The sequence below is a fragment of the Salmo trutta genome, chromosome 15, assembly GCF_901001165.1.
Source record: "Salmo trutta chromosome 15, fSalTru1.1, whole genome shotgun sequence".
In the NCBI taxonomy this organism is placed as follows: Eukaryota; Metazoa; Chordata; class Actinopteri; order Salmoniformes; family Salmonidae; genus Salmo; species Salmo trutta.
In genome coordinates this window covers 36656976-36674598 of record NC_042971.1, presented here as the reverse complement: position 1 = coordinate 36674598, position 17623 = coordinate 36656976, and the positions used below count along the sequence as shown (strand labels likewise).

Sequence of the window (17623 nt, the reverse complement as noted above, 5' to 3'; positions counted from 1 at the left end):
GTGGGATTTGGACGATGATGGAGGCAACAGGGGAAAGAGCCTCAGGTCCGCAAAGTCCCTTCCACCAGGTAGCTGATGAGATACGTTGGCACGACTGCCATCTTGCATCTACATCCCAAAGCCCTTGCTTGGAAGTGTATTTCGCCAGACTGCCAACGACCTTGCCTTCATCCAGGCCAAGGTGGCGAGACACGGTATTGATGACACCATAGGCCTTGTTGATCTCTGCACCAGACAAGATGCTCTTGCCAGCATACCTGGGGTCCAACATGTACGCTGCGGCGTGTCTGGTCTTCAGGCAGAAGTCTTCACGCTTTTTGATGTATTTCAGAACTGCAGTTTCCTCTGCTTGGAGCAACACTGAAGTGGGCAGGGCAGTATGGATTTCTTCTCTTACATCTGCAAGCAGAGTCTGAACATCGGACAGGATGGCATTGTCTCCCTCAATCCGTGCAATGGCTACTGCTATAGGTTTCAGGAGTTTCAGGCTGCTTACCACTCTCTCCCAAAATGTATTATCCAGGAGGATCCTCTTGATGGGGCTGTTCGGCAGAATGTGGTATATCCATTTCTTGGAGAGACTCCTTCCCCCCCTGGGCAGCATCAATGTGGTGCTCTTATTCTTCTCACTTTGCTTGGTGAGGTAGATTGCTGCTATTACTTAATGACCCTTCACATACCTAACCATTTCCTTGGCTCTCTTGTAGAGTGCATCCATTGTTTTCAGTGCCATGATGTCCTTGAGGAGCAGATTCAATGCATGAGCAGCACAGCCTATGGGTGTGATGTGAGGGTAGAACTCCTCCACTTTAGACCAAGCAGGCTTCATGTTCACAGCATTGTCTATCACCAGTGCAAATACCTTCTGTGGTCCAAGATCATTGATGACTGCCTTCAGCTCATCTGCAATGTAGAGACCGGTGTGTCTGTTGTCCCTTGTGTCTGTGCTCTTGTAGAATAGTGGTTGAGGGGTGGATATGATGTAGTTAATTATTCCTTGCCCACGAACATTCGACCACCCATCAGAGATGATTACAATAGAGTCTGCTTTCTCTATGATTTGCTTGACCTTCACTTGAATTCTGTTGAACTCTGCATTCAGAAAATGAGTAGATAAAGCATGTCTGGTTGGAGGGTTGTATGCTGGGCGAAGAACATTCAGATATCTCTTCCGATACACATTGCCTGTGAGCATCAGAGGTGAACCAATTGCATACACGGCTCAATCAAGACATTCATCAACATTTCTCTGACTACGTTCCTCCATTGAGTAAAAAAAACTTCTGATTCCAGGAGGACCATGAGCTGTTGCTATCGATAAGGTGTCTGATTCATCATTTTCACCTCAAATAGAAGTAGAGGGACTTTTGTCAGAGGTTTCTTGTTGTGAGCCCTGAGGGAACTTTATGCACTTGGCCAGATGATTCTGCATCTTTGTTACATTCTTCACATATGATTTGGCACAGTATTTGCAAATGTATACAGCTTTTCCTTCTACGTGCCTGTGGCATTTTCCTGTAAAGATTAGAAGACAAAAATTAGTAAAACAAATACAATTCCATGTACAAAGAAATAGTTAAGCAGTTAGATTTAACAACTCCTTTGTAATAAATGTTTTATAATGAAACATGTATGGAAACAGATGAATTAACACTCCTCAGTTAGCAGGCTCAAGCAAGCTAAAACCCACATGGTAGCAATAACTACTAGCAGAAATTGTTAACAAGTAAGAAATTATTTAAACACACTTTGCTGTAGGCTACTATTTACTAGTTAACAAAAAATTATGTCATATAAATTATATTCACCTCACCCAGTATTGTAATAAAAACTTACCAGAAAGCATGTAGTCATTGGCTCAGACACATATAGTAGTGTGGGCTCAATAGCATCTCATTAGTGTACAAGATCTTGAGAATCAGCTGTACATGTGACGGAAGAGTGCACTGTGCATGGTTGCAATTCCATTGAATTGGGGATAGTTTAACCAAAATATGCCACAAGACCTAGAATTGCCTTATGTGTATCCCACAAAAAAGGTTCACTGTTATAAGCTAACTTTTTTGATGAATTGAAGTAAAATTCCCCAAATTCCTGGGCTTAACTTCCCATGGAAAATTTCAGGAAAAATTCCTAGTGTTCCTAATGTTTTGTACACTCAGTGTACAGTATGTCTAAGGGTGTCCAATAAGTTGAAAAGCCTGTATGTTAAAAGCACTGTGTGTGTGTGAGTATCCCTAACTTTGGCAACAGACAAAAAGAGCTGGGAATCAGTGGATCAGTGGTTCACCAATCAGGGCGTTGATGGGCTTGGCAACAGTAACAGGGCATGATGTGTAATGTAACACATTTTTTGGGGGGGGAACGTTTCCTTGGCACAGTCAGCCGACGCCCTGACAACTGATACACAGAAATGTTCTTGCAAAGTCCCCATGAAACGTGTCAAGAACATTAATATCTTATATTCTTAGAACATGGCAACCATGTTCTGTGTATGTTTAGTGAGGTGTTGTTGGAATATCAAATCAAAATCAAATTAAATGAATATGTCACATGCTTCGTAAACAACAGGTGTAGACTAACAGTGAAATGCTTACTTCCCAACAATGCAAGAGAAAAGAGAAATGATAGAAAAATAATAACACAAGGAATAAATACACAATGGTTAATGATAACTTTGCTATAGAAATGGGGTACCAGTACCGAGTCGATGTGCAGGGGTACGATGTGATTGAGGTAGATATGTACATGTAGGTAGGGATAAAGTGACTAGGCAACAGGATAGATAATAAACAGTAACAGCAGCATATGTGATGAGTCAAAATAGTTAGTGCAAAAATTGTCAACGCAAATAGTTAAAGTGGAACTGACAGCAGTTTAATTACTTTGTAAGATATGAAACAAACAGACAATCATATCAAAATTCCCATTTTATTCTACAAACCCAACGTCATAAGATGTTTTAAAAATAGGTTCTATTTGACTCAAAATGTAATGACGTACAGCAAAGCATTGTTGGAAGAATAGATGGATGGAGTTCAATCCATGATTAATATTAAATCACCAATAGTCCAAAAAGTTTTGCCATCAGGTTGTAAATCACAGCTGACCTGGAACATTGTTTACTGCCTCCACCCATTCGGGATGCATTCAGATATATTTTGTGGCTTTTGGCGGATGCTTGCGAATGATCTAAATTCGCGCTGTTGCTACTTTCTGTAAACACACTCCAGTTCAAAGTGAATGATGGCAGTCCCGTGTGGAAAATGGCTTATTTGCATAAAGGCAAATTGCTCTGATTGGCTATGGTGCAGTGTTTAGTGTAGACTCCAGTCCTGGATGAGACAGATGTTTTTATTAGATTTTATTTACTGCAGTGTCTATTAATTGTCCAAACGCATGGCCGATTTCCCACTCTATATTGATATAGAGTTGTCACAAATGTCTGACTATACATCATTCCCAAACATTCTATGAATTCATGAAAAATTACCATATCTAAGGCCTTCCTTCAGAAAATGTAAAAAAAGGTGTCCTATTCTTTCTGGGGGTGTATATGAACATATTTTAATAAGATTTCATGTGGCTAAAACGCTGTCAGTTCCACTTTAAATAGTTAACCAATAGCTACCCTGGCTAACTATTTAGCAGTCTTATGGCTTGGGGGTAGAAGTTGCTCAGGGTTCCTGTTGGTTCCAGATTTGTTGCATCAGTACCACTTAAAAAATATATATTTCACCTTTATTTAACCAGGTAGGCTAGTTGAGAATAAGTTCTCATTTACAACTGCGACCTGGCCAAGATAAAGCAAAGCAGTGCGACACAAACAACAACACAGAGTTACACATGGAATAAACAAATACAGTCAATAATACAATAGTAAAAGTCTATATACAGTGTGTGCAAATGAGGTAGGATAAGGGAGGTAAGGCAATAAATAGGCCATAGTGGCAAAATAGTTACAATATAGCAATTAAACACTGGAGTGATAGATGGGCAGAAGATGAGTGTGCAAGTAGAGATACTGGGGTGCAAAGGCGCAAAATAAATAAAATAAATAACAGTATGGGGATGAGGTAGTTGGATGAGCTACGTACAGGTACAGTGATCTGTGAGCTGCTCTGACAGCTGGTGCTTAAAGCTAGTGAGGGAGATATGAGTCTCCAGCTTCAGTGATTTTTGCAGTTCGTTCCAGTCATTGGCAGCAGAGAACTGGAAGGAAAGGCGGCCAAATGAGGAATTGGCTTTGGGGGTGACCAGTGAAATATACCTGCTTGAGCGCGTGCTACGGGTGAGCTGAGATAAGGGCTTTACCTAGCAAAGACTTATAGATGACCTGGAGCCAGTGGGTTTGGCGACGAATATGAAGCGAGGGCCAGCCAACAAGAGCATACAGGTCGCAGTGGTAGGTAGTATATGGGGCTTTGGTGACAAAAGGATGGCACTGTGATAGACTGCATCCAATTTGCTGAGTAAAGTGTTGGAGAGTATTTTGTAAATGACATTGCCGAAGTCAAGGATCGGTAGAATAGTCAGTTTTATAAGGGTATGTTTGGCAGCATGAGTGAAGGATGCTTTGTTGCGAAATAGGAAGCCGATTCTAGATTTAATTTTGGATTGTAGATGCTTAACTTCTTACATCTACACGTTCCGCTAGCGGAACGTCTGCTCCAATATCCAATGATGGGCGGGGCGCGAAATTCAAACTCCTCTAAATCCGAAAACTTACACTTTTCAAACATATGACTATGTTACAGCTATTTAAAGACAAGACTCTCCTTTATCTAACCAAACTGTCCGATTTCAAAAAGGCTTTACAGCGAAAGCAAAACATTAGATTATGTCAGCAGAGTACCCAGCCAGGAATAATCACACAGCCATTTTTCAAGCTAGCATATCATGTCACATAAACCCAAACCATATCTAAATGCAGCACTAACCTTTGATGATCTTCATCAGATGACACACCTAGGACATTGTGTTATACAATACATGCATGTCTGTTCAATCAAGTTCATATTTATATCAAAAACCAGCTTTTTACATTAGCATGTGACGTTCAGAACTAGCATTCCCACCGAACACTTCCGGTGATTTTACTAAATTACTCACGATAAACGTTCACAAAAAGCATAACAATTATTTTAAGAATTATAGATACAGAACTCCTCTATGCACTCGATATGTCCGATTTTAAAATAGCTTTTCGGATGAAGCACATTTTGCAATAATGTAAGTACATAGCCCGGCGTTACAGGGCTAGCTATTTAGACACCCACCCAGTGTAGCCTTCACCAAAATCACATTTCCTATAAGAAAAATGTTCTTACCTTGCTTGTTCTTCATCAGAATACACTGCCAGGACTTCTACTTCAATAACAAATGTAGGTTTGGTCCCAAATAATCCATCGTTATATCCAAACAGCGACGTTTTGTTCGTGCGTTCTAGACACTATCCCAACGCTAAATCTCGGCCACGAGCATGACGCAAAATATGACAAAAAATTTCGAAATATTCCATTACCGTACTTCGAAGCATGTCAACCGCTGTTTAAAACCAATATTTATGCAATTTATCTCGTAGAGAAGCGATAATATTCCGACCGGGAATCTGCCTGTCTGTAAACTGAGGAAAAAACCAAAAGCCGGGGGCGGGGCGTGTCACGCGCCTAAGGCTTAGTCCATTGACTGACCACTCAGCATTTGCTCTCGTGTGCTTCAGCCAGGGCTTTGAATGACATCATTCCTGTTTTTCCCGGGCTGTGAGACTCCATTGTTGACGTGAGAATTGTCACGTAAGAGCAGAGATCCTTTGTAAACGACAGAGATAATAAAGAAGGGCAAGAAATGTTCAGACAGGGTACTTCCTGAACAGAAGCATCTCAGGTTTTTGCCTGCCATAGGAGTTCTGTTATACTCACAGACACCATTCAAACAGTTTCAGAAACTTTGGAGTGTTTTCTCTCCAAAGCTAATAATTATATGCATATTCCAGTTTCTGGGCAGGACTAATAATCAGATTAAATCGGGTACGTTTTTTATCCAGCCGTGAAATTACTGCCCCCTAGATGTAACAGGTTAATGTGAGTCTGGAAGGAGAGTTTACAGTCTAACCAGACACCTAGGTATTTGTAGTTGTCCACATATTCTAAGTCAGAACCGTCCAGAGTAGTGATGCTGGACAGGCGGGCAGCAATCGGTTGAAAAGCATGCATTTAGTTTTACTTGCATTTAAGAGCAGTTGGAGGCCACGGAAGGAGAGTTGTATGGCATTGACGCTCGTCTCGTCTGGAGGTTGGTTAACACAGTGTCCAAAGAAGGGCCAGAAGTATACAGAATGGTGTCGTCTGCGTGGAGGTGGATCAGAGAATCACCAGCAGCAAGAGCGACATCCTTGATGTACACAGAGAAAAGAGTCGGCCCGAGGATTGAACCCTGTGGCACCCCCATAGAGACTGCCAGAGTTCCAGACAACAGGCCCTCCGATTTGACACACTGAACTCTGTCTGAGAAGTAGTTGGTGAACCAGGCGAGGCAGTCATTTGAGAAACCAAGGCTGTTGAGTCTGCCGATAAGAATGTGGTGATTGACAGAGTCGAAAGCCTTGGCCAGGTCGATGAATACAGCTGCACAGTATTGTCTCTTATCGATGGCGGTTATGATATCGTTTAGGACCTTGAGCGTGGCTGAGGTGCACCCATGGCCAGCTCGGAAACCAGATTGCATAGCGGAGGGATTTGAAATGGTCAGTGAGCTGTTTGTTAACTTGGTTTTTGAAGACCTTAGAAAGGCAGGGTAGGATAGATATAGGTCTGTAGCAGTTTGGGTCTAGAGTGTCTCCCCCTTTGAAGAGGGGGATGACCACGGCAGCTTTACAATCTTTGGGGATCTCAGGCGATACGAAAGAGAGGTTGAACAGGCTAGTAATAGGGGTTGCAACAATTTCGGCAGATCATTTTAGAAAGAGAGGGATTGTCTCGCCCGGTCCAGATTGTCTAGCCCGGCTGATTTGTAGGGGTCCAGATTTTGCAGCTCTTTCAGAACATCAGCTATCTGGATTTAGGTGAAGGATAAATGGGGGAGGCTTGGGCAAGTTTCTGAGGGGGGGTGCAGGCTGTTGACCGGGGTAGGGGTAGCCAGGTGGAAAGCATGGCCGGCCACAGAAAAATGTTATTGAAATTCTCAATTATCGCAGATTTATCGGTGGTGACAGTGTTTTCTAGCCTCATTGCAGTGGGCAGCTGGGAGGAGGTGCTCTTATTCTCCATGGACTTTACAGTGTCCCAGAACTTTTTTGAGTTTGTGCTATGCACATTTCTGTTTGAAAATGCTAGCCTTAGCTTTCCTAACTGCCTGTGTATATTGGTTCCTAACTTCCCTGAAAATGTGCAATACGCGGGGGCTATTCGATGCAAATGTAGTACACCACAGGATGTTTTTGTACTGGTCAAGGGCAGTCAGGTCTGTATCTGTTCCTGGTTTTACATTTTTTGAATGGGGCATGCTTATTTAAGATGGTGAGGAAAGCACTTTTAAACAATAATCAGGCATCCTCTACTGATGGAATGAGGTCAATATCCTTCCAGGATACCTGGGCCAGGTCGATTAGAAAGGCCTGCTCGCTGAAGTGTTTTAGGGAGCGTTTGACAGAGATGAGCGGTGGTCGTTTGACCGCAGACTCATTGCGGACGCAGGCAATGAGGTAGTGATCGCTGAGATCCTGGTTGAAGACAGCAGAGGTGTATTTGGAGGGCAGGTTGGTTAGGATGATAGCTATGAGGGTGCCCGTGTTTACAGATTTGGGGTTGCACCTGGTGAGTTCATTGATAATTTGTGTGAGATTGAGGCCATCAAGCTTAGATTGTAGGATGGCCGGGGTGTTAAGCATGTCCCAGTTTAGGTCACCTAACAGCACAGGCTCTGAAGATAGATGGGGGGGCAATCAATTCACATATGGTGTCCAGGGCACAGCTGGAGGCAGAAGGTGGTCTATAGAAAGCGGCAACAGTGAGAGACTTGTTTCAGGAAAGGTGGATTTTTAAAAGTAGAAGCTCAAATTGTTTGGGCACAGACCTGGATAGTAAGACAGAACTCTGCAGTAGATTGCAACTCCGCCCCCTTTGGCAGTTCTATCTTGTTGGAAAATGTTATAGTTAGGAATGGAAATTTCTGGGTTTTTGGTGGTCTTCCTAAGCCAGGATTCAGACACGGACACCACTTGCCATGCAGTAGGTGAGAGAACACTCTATTACTTGGGTGGTTGGAGTCTTTGCCAATTTTTAAGGCCTTCTTCTGACACCGCCTGGTATAGAGGTCCTGGATGGCAGAGAAGTTGATCCCATTGATGTACTGGGTCATTTGCACTACCCTCTGTAGCGCCTTGTGGTCGGATGGCAAGCAGTTGCTATACTAAGCAGTGATGCAGCCAGTCAAGATGCTCTCAATGGTGCTGCTGTATAACTTTTTGAGGATCTGAGAGCCATGCTGAATATTTTCAGCCTTCTAAGGGGGGAGAGGTGTTGGTGAGCCCCTTCACGACTGTTTTGGTGTGTTTTGGACCATGATAATTCATTAGGGAATTCATTACCTGCTCAACTACAGCCCCATCGATGTGGATGGAGACGTGCTCGGCCTTACTTTTCCTGTAGTCCATGATCAGCTTCTTTGTCTTGCTGACGTTGAAGGAGAGGTTGTTGTCCGGGCACCACACTGCCAGGTCTCTGACCTCCTCCCTTTAGGCCGTCTCATCGTCATCAGTGTCAGGCCTACCACCGTTGTGTTGTCTGTAAACTTAATGATGGTGTTGGAGTTGTGTGCTGCCACGCATTTGTGGGTGAACAAGGAGTACAAGAGGGGACTAGGCACACACCCCTGAGGGGCCCCCGTGTTGAGGGTCAGCGTGGCAAATGTGTTGTTGCTACCCTCACCACCTGGGGGCGGCCTGTCAGGAAGTCCAGGATCCATATGCAAAGGGAGGTGTTTATCTTCTTATGGCTCAAATCCTGTTAACGGGATTGATTTGACAACATCCGGTGAAATGGCAGAGCGCCAAATTCCCCAAAAGTTGTTCAAAATATTTACCTTTCATACATTCACAAGTGCAATACACCAAATGAAAGCAGAACTTCTTGTTAATCTAGCCACAGTGTCAGATTTCAAAAAGGCTTTAAGGCGAAAGCAAACAATGCTATTATGTGAGGACAGCATCCCGTCAAACAACACAGACAATCATATTTCATCCCGCCAGGTGCGACACAAAACTCAGAAATAACGATATAATTCATGCCTTACCTTTGACGAGCTTCTTCTGTTGGCACTCCAACATGTCCCATAAACATCACAAATGGTCCTTTTGTTCAATTAATTCCGTTGTTATATATCCAAAAGGTCCATTTATTTGGCGCGTTTGATCCAGAAAAACACCGGTTCCAACTCGCGCAACATGACTACAAAATATCTCAAGTTACCTTTAATTTTTGCCCAAACATTTCAAACAACTTTCCTAATACAACTTTAGGTATTTTTTAACGTAAATAATCAATAAAATTTAAGATGGGATAAGCTGCGTTCAATACCGGAGGAAAACAAAGTGGAGCGTGCTTTTCAGGTCATGCGCCTCTATCAAACAGTACTCTTCCCTCAAACCTCATTCTGAACAGGGCTACTTCTTCATTACACAAAGGAAAAACATCAACCAATTTCTAAAGACTGTTGACATCCAGTGGAAGCGATAGGAACTGCAAGCAACTGCCTTAGAATGATGGATTCCCAATGAAAACCCATTGAAAAGAAAGTGACCTAAAAAAAAAGAAGTTAATCCCAAGGTCCTTAGCTTAGTGATAAGCTTGGAGGGCACTATGGTGTAGAATGCTGAGGTGTAGTCAATGAACATCATTATCATGTAGGTGTTCATTTTGTCCAGGTGGTAAAGGGCAGTGTAGAGGGCAATAGAGATTACATCATCTGTGGATCTGTTGTGGCGGTATGCGACTTGGAGTGGCGCCAGGGTATCTGGGATGATGGTGTTGATGTGAGCCATGACCAGCCTTTCAGGGAGAGGTTGAAAATGGCAGTGACACTTGCCAGCTGGTCAGAGCATGCTCTGAGTATGGGTCCTAGTAATCCCTCTGGACCTGCAGCCTTGTGAATGTTAACCTGTTTAAAGGTCTGACTCACATCGGCTACGGAGAGCGTGATCACACAGTCGTCCGGAACAGCTGGTGCTCTCATGCATGGGTCAGTGTTGTTAGCCTTAGGGTGAGCATAGAAGGTATTTAGCTCATCTGGTAGGCTCCCTTCACTGGACAGTTAGCTGCTGGGTTTCCCTTTGTGATCCATGATAGTTTGCAAGCCCTGCCACATCCGATGAGCGTCAGAGCCAGTGTAGTAGGATTCGATCTTAGTCCTGTATTGATGCTTTGCCTGTTTGATGGTTCGTCGGAGGGTGTAGCGGGATTTCTTATAAGCTTCCGGATTAGTGTCCCACTCCTTGATAGCAGCAGCTTTAGCTCAGTGCGGATGTTTCCTGTAATCCAGGGCTTCTGGTTGGGATATGCACGTACGGTCACTGTGGGGATGATGTCGCCGATGCATTTATTAATGACGCCGGTGACTGATGTGATAAACTCCTCAATGCCATCAGATGAATCCCTGAACATATTACCAGTCTGTGCTAGCGAAACACTCCTGTAGCTTAGCATCCGCTTCATCGGACCACTTTGTATGCATCTCTGTGTGTGGACTAAGGGTGATATAGAGTTATTTCACCTCTAGTTGCACAGATGATATGCTGGTAGCAATTAGGTAAAACAGAGTTCAGTTTTCCTGCATTAAACTCACCGGCCACTAGGAGCGCCGCCTCTGGGTGAGCATTTTTTTGTTTGCTTATGGCCCTATACAGCTCGTTTAGTGTGGTCTTTGTGCCAGCTTCGGTTTGTGTTGGTAAATAGACAGCTACGAAAAATACAGATGACAACTCTTGGTAAATAGTGTGGTCTACAGTTTATCGTGAGGTATTCTAGCTCAGGCAAGCAGAACCCTCAGAAAACTGGACATAGGAATGTTCTTGCAATGTTCTCAGGAAATGTCTAGAACCTTGATGTCTTATATTCTGAGAACATGTGATGTTGATGAAATATTCCAGTAACCCTCAGTGGATAGAATGTTCCCCTAACTAACAAAAAACTAGGCACTCAAACATTAGGGGAATGTTACGAGTAACATTACAAAAATGTTCTCTCTCCCTAGAATTGTTAGCTGGGTAAATAACACCTCAAGTGGACCCCTGCTCTGTCCTGGGTCAACCAGCCAGCTAGTTATCTTACTGCACACACACACACACACACACACACACACACACACACACACACACACACACACGTGTATTCCAAAAACACTCCTCTCCTGAAATGGCATTGGTGCTCCAGCCAGTAGAATGAGGAGGAGGAGTTGGAGGGAGGTTTAAAAATATATCCACACAACCAGGCCGTTCAGACATTTTGATATTCTGTCTCTATCTTGGTCCGATCGGGAGGTCTTGATAAATCTCTTCCCACCGTAGGGACAGATAAGAGCAGCGCAGATTGAATAAAAAATAGCTAGGGAGAGATGGAGGGAACAAGAGAGAGAGGGGTACAGAGGAGATCTGAGATGTCTTTTAAGTTTGTTTTGTCTTGCAGATCCAGTTCAAGGACGCCCGCAGGCGAGGCAGCGGCAGCTCTCTCTCTTGCCGTGCCAACGATGCCACTCAAGGTCATATGAGCAGCCCTGTGATATTAAACAGGAAGGGGGAGGGGTGACAGCAAGGGAGAATGAGGGGGGGAGGGAATAGAAAAACATCACCCAACCACCAACTCCCTTCCCTTTCTACTGAGTAGCAAGGAGAAACAACCTTTAACTCACTCCACCATTCAATTTCCCAACATTTGGTTCTAAAGTGGGTTTTGTTGGAGTGGGAGTGTGACTGAGGTGGTTTGGTGATCATGAGTAACCTTGCCTGAGACCTGAACAGTTGCATTGGCACCCTGAGTCACTGCCAAGGCTTTGGCATGGCGGCCTATTACGCTCTTCTGGCATACAGTGCAGGAGACTCAGGTTTGAACCTTGTTGATCACAGGGGCACAGGGCATTTTAAGGGCTGTAATGAGTGTCTTATTCTCTCTCGCCTCAGAGCCCAGAGATGCTTGGATAACTACTAATCCAACTGTTGTTGTTGCCAGCAACACACACACACAGACAGAGCTATTTGAGTGTGATAAATCAGGTGATGGAGGGATAGTACAGAAAACGTCATAAAGGTTCGATGCAGCCATTTTTATCTCAATATCAAATAATTTCCCTTGCACTGCCCTGCTTTGTAACCTTTTGCTTAGTTGTTTCGGTGGGCTGTCCCTCGTCATCTCTTCTGTAATCAAAGTAGTCCCATAGTTCGCTCCTGCAGCTGCGGGTGTGGAGGTATGTTTTCGTTTGAAGAAGCCATTATGTCTGCATTTCTCTCTCTTGCATGCATCTCAAAGGTGGCTCATGCTGTGTCAGCTACATGTGCAAGCATAGCCTGGCTAGCTACTGCCCACTTGAAAAGATTCAGATAAATTACTTGACAGACTCGATCCTCTCAATCCGTATATGACATGAGACACATTTGACAGTAGAACTGAAAGTAACACAAATTCCAGTACCAAACTGTTTTTTATGTACTAGTATCAACAAAGCACAGAAGTTTTGGTATACTGTGCAATACTAAAAGACATTGTATCCTTGCTATTATGGTGTCTGTGACAGCATTGAAGCTATCTCCATTTTGAAGTAGTCCATTTTCATCTTCACGATTGCCTGATCGCTCCTGATGACCCAGTTGGACATGAATCTAACAGGGTCACCAGGAGGGATCAGACAATGAAGTTGGCAGTCCCACCCAGTTGACTACATTAAAATGGTGGAAGCCCTCATTGGCGCTGCCCATGCTAAAACTGCCTTTTGACCAACAGAGGCCTCTATCATTTTCTAAGGTAACAATTACTGTAAGCACCTTACTGTGATTGTTTTACATGAAAATGGTCATAAAGAAACAAAAGTAGCTTCTTAGCAAAGAGTATCTGGGAATGGTCTGAATGGGGAGGGGAAAACTGAAAACTAGTTGTTATCGGCAGAGGTTTGGAACTCTTTCTTATTGGTCTATTAACTACCGTAAATTCCAGACTACAAGCCGCAACTTTTTTCCCACGCTTTGAACTTCGCGGCTTAAACAATGACGCAGCTAATATATGGATTTTTCCCGCTTTCAAATTTGTGGGTCCTGACAGCGTGGAGCATTGTCAAAAAAGCCGTATTTCGTTAAAGCCTATTTATTTTTGTTACAAGCCGTGCTTCGTTAAAGCCTATTTCTTTTTGTTACAAGCCGTGTTTCATTAAAGCCTGTGTAAAGTTAATTTGTTTCAATGTACCGGTAGGCACCTGCGGCTTATAGACATGTGTGGCTTATTTATGTTCAAAATAAGATGTTTTTTTTAATTCAGAGGGTGCGGCTTATATTCAGGTGCGCTTAATAGTCCGGAAATTACGGTACACGGAACAAAACATAAACACAACATGTAAAGTGTTGGTCCCATGTTTCATGAGCTGAAATAAAAGATCCCATAAATCTTCCATACACACAAAAAATATATTTATCTAGAATTTTGTGCACAAATTTGTTTACATCCCTGTTCATTAGCATTTTATCCTTTGTCAAGATAAGGAGCTGAGGAGTATTTCTGTCTGTAATAAATCCCTTTTGCGGGGGGGAAACTCATTTTGATTGGCTGGGGCTGGCTCTGCAGTTGGTTGGCCTGGCTCCCAAGTGGTTTGGTCTATGCCCTCGCAGGCCTATTCATGGCTGTGCCCCTGCCCAGTCATGTGAAATCCATACATTAGGGCCTAATTTATTTATTTAAATTAACTGATTATATGAACTGTAACTCAGCAACATTTTTGTTACATGTTGCGTTTATATTTTTGTTCAGTATAATTTACCACCTGGTAGGCCAAAACTAAGCTCTTACACTAAAAGTGCATTATCATAATTTTCCCAATTTCACAGTATTATTACAACCTTATAGTGTGGAAATATATATAACACAGGAAAATCTAGTTTTAGACTGCGCTGTGCCTTTAAAGTTACTTAATGTCTCTAGGGGAGGTGGGACGAAATCGTCCCACACTATTCAACAGCCAGTGACAAATCAGAGCGCCAAATTTAAAACCACAAAATGTCATAATTCAAAGTTCTCAAACATAGGACTATTTTACACCATTTTAAAGATACACTTCTCCTGAATCGAACCACGTTGTCCGATTTCCAAAAGGCTTTACAGCGAAAACAAAACATTACATTATGTTAGGAGAGTACATAGACACAAAAAACCACACAGCCATTTCCAAGCAACTAGCATGCATCACAAATACCCAAAACACAGCTAAATGCAGCACTAACCTTTGATGATCTTCATCAGATGACACTCCTAGGACATTATGTTATACAATACATGCATGTTTTGTTCAATCAAGTTCATATTTATATCAAAAACCATCTTTTTACATTAGCATGTGATGTTCAGAACTAGCATACCCACCGAAAACCTCCGGTGAATTTACTAAATTACTCACGATAAACGTTGACAAAATACATAACAATTATTTTAAGAATTATAGATACAGAACTCCTTTATGCAATCGCTATGTCCGATTTTAAAATAGCTTTTCGGCGAAAGCACATTTTGCAATATTCTGAGTACATAGCTCGGCCATCACGGCTAGCTATTTTGACATCCGCCAACTTCGGGGTCACCTAAACTCAGAATTACTTTTAGAAAAATTTGATTACCTTTGCTGTTCTTCGTCAGAATGCACTCCCAGGACTTCTACTTCAACAACAAATGTTGTTTTGGTTCCAAATAATCCATAGTTATATCCAAATACCGCCGTTTTGTTCATGCGTTCAGGTCACTATCCGAAGGGTAACGCGTGAGCGCATTTCGTGACAAAAAATTCAAAATATTCCATTACCGTACTTAGAAGCATGTCAAACGCTGTTTAACCTGTTGGGGCTAGGGGGCAGTATTTGCACGGCCGGATAAAAAACGTACCCAATTTAATCTGGTTACTACTCCTGCCCAGTAACTAGAATATGCATATAATTATTGGCTTTGGATAGAAAACACCCTAAAGTTTCTAAAACTGTTTGAATGGTGTCTGTGAGTATAACAGAACTAATTTGGCAGGCCAAAACCTGAGAAGATTCTGTACAGGAAGTGGCCTGTCTGACCATTTCTTGCCCTCCTTGATCATCTCTAACAAAAACAGGGGATCTCTGGCATGACGTGACACTTCCTACGGCTCCCATAGGCTCTCAGAACCCGGGAAAAAGCTGAATGACGTAATTCAAGGCCCAGGCTGAAACACACTAGCGCGTTTGGCAAGTGCTCTATCAGAGGGCCATCAGACTGATGCTCGTGCATGAGGGGATAGCATGCTTTTACTTTCACTCTCTTTGTAATGAAAAACTATTTCCCGGTCGGAATATTATCGCTTTTTTATGAGAAAAAGGCATAAAAATTGATTTTAAACAGCGGTTGACATGCTTCGAAGTACGGTAATGGAATATTTAGAATTTTTTTGTCACGAAATGCGTTGTGCTCGTAACCCTTATTTACCCTTTCGGATAGTGTCTTGAACGCACGAACAAAACGCCGCTATTTGGATATAACAATGGATTATTTGGGACCAAACCAACATTTGTTATTGAAGTAGAAGTCCTGGGAGTGCATTCTGACAAAGACAGCAAAGGTAATAACATTTTTCTTATAGTAAATCTGAGTTTGGTGAGTGCTAAACTTGCTGGGTGTCTAAATAGCTAGCCCTGTGATGCCGGGCTATCTACTTAGAATATTGCAAAATGTGCTTTCACCGAAAAGCTATTTTAAAATCGGACATATCGAGTGCATAGAGGAGTTCTGTATCTATAATTCTTAAAATAATTGTTATGTTTTTTGTGAACTGGCTGCGTACTCTGCTGACATAATCTAATGTTTTGCTTTCGTTGTAAAGCCTTTTTGAAATCGGACAGTGTGGCTTGCGTCCCACCTAGCCCAGAGAGGTTAAAATCAATTTTTATGCGATTTTTCTCATAAAATAGCGATAATATTCCAACCGGGCAACGTTGTATTCATTCAAAGACTGGAAGAAAAAAATGGAGAAGTCTCGTGAACGCGAATCTCCAGTCTCACTGTCCCCAGGCTGACCACTTACAAACTCTGCTCCTATACTTTGCCCAGAGACAGCAGACACCCCATTCCACTTTCTGGCAGCTTTAGAGAGCCAATGGAAGCCTTAGAAAAGTGTCACGTTACAGCACAGATGCTGTAATTTCGATAGAGATGCAACAGAAGGACAACAAATTGTCAGACAGGGCACTTCCTGCATGGAATCTTCTCAGGTTTTGGCCTGCCATATGAGTTCTGTTATACTCACAGACACCACTCAAACAGTTTTAGAAACTTTAGAGTGTTTTCTATCGAAATCTACTAATTATATGCATATTCTAGTTTCTGGGCAGGAGTAGTAACCAGATTAAATCGGGTACGTTTTTTTATCCGGCCGTAAAAATACTGCCCCCTATACCACAACAGGTTAAAGAGCCAATGGTTGTGGCCTCCAAATTCTCATCTGTTGACTTGTTTTGGCTGGTAGGTTTCATGAACGTTGTTATGATTGGACCAAACTGCAGCGGGTATGTGAAACATCTTCTTGATTTATTAAAGAAATGAACACTGAACAAAAGAACGACGAAAAAACAGTCCTGTAAGGTACTCTGGCTATACATGGAACAACCACCCACAAAACACAAGACAAAAACCCCTACTTAAATATGGCCTCTAATCAGAGGCAATGAGATACAGCTGCCTCCAATTAGAGACCAATCCCAAACAATACCACATAGAAATAGAAATACTAGAAAATCAAACATAGAAATACATAACAGAACTAACCCAAAAAACCCAACAACACAAAACAAACACACCCCTGCCACGTCCTGACCAACTACAATAACAAAATGACCCCTTTATTGGTCAGGACGTGACAGTAGGAGTTAGAATACTGAAGGGATAACCCATTCATTCTGCTCTGGACAGACTGGAGCTGCTAACAAAAGAAAGTCTTGCTTCAAGAAACCTTCTGATGTTTTACTGAAGACTAGGCTGTTTATCTTTTTAGCAGCTCCAGTATTAAGAAGCATTATACCAAAACTGAGTAAATTAACCTTGCCTACACAGACTAACTTTAGAATGGTGCATGAGGGGATGGCTGCCGTTTTCCGGGCTCCTAAACAATTATGCTATTCTGTGTGTTTTTTCGTGTCGTTTTAAACTTTTTTTGTACATCATTTTTCTGCCACCATCTCCTATGACCGAAAAGAGCTTCTGGACATCAGAACAGCGATTACTCACCTCGGACTGAATTTTAAAAAATTATTTAACGAATCAGAGGCGAATGGTTAATCCACCTTTACCATCTGTCCTACTGGCGAACGTGCATTCACTGGAGAATAAACTGGATGAGCTCTGTTCGAGACTATCCAACCAAGGGG

At 42.5% G+C, this 17623-nt stretch overlaps 1 protein-coding gene across 2 annotated transcripts in view; it reads left to right on the top strand.

Annotated features, from left to right (window-relative positions):
- The window catches only part of LOC115148909 (nuclear receptor-interacting protein 1-like), a 62950-nt gene that overhangs the window by 20194 nt on the left and 25133 nt on the right, over window positions 1-17623 (top strand). The window contains exon 2 of one of the 2 annotated variants that reach the window (XM_029691213.1): window positions 11679-11751. The exons of the other annotated variant lie outside the window; for it this stretch is intronic. The gene's annotated coding sequence lies outside the window, so the exon portion shown is untranslated. The remainder of the gene's footprint in view (window positions 1-11678; window positions 11752-17623) is intronic. 2 annotated transcript variants of the gene reach the window in all.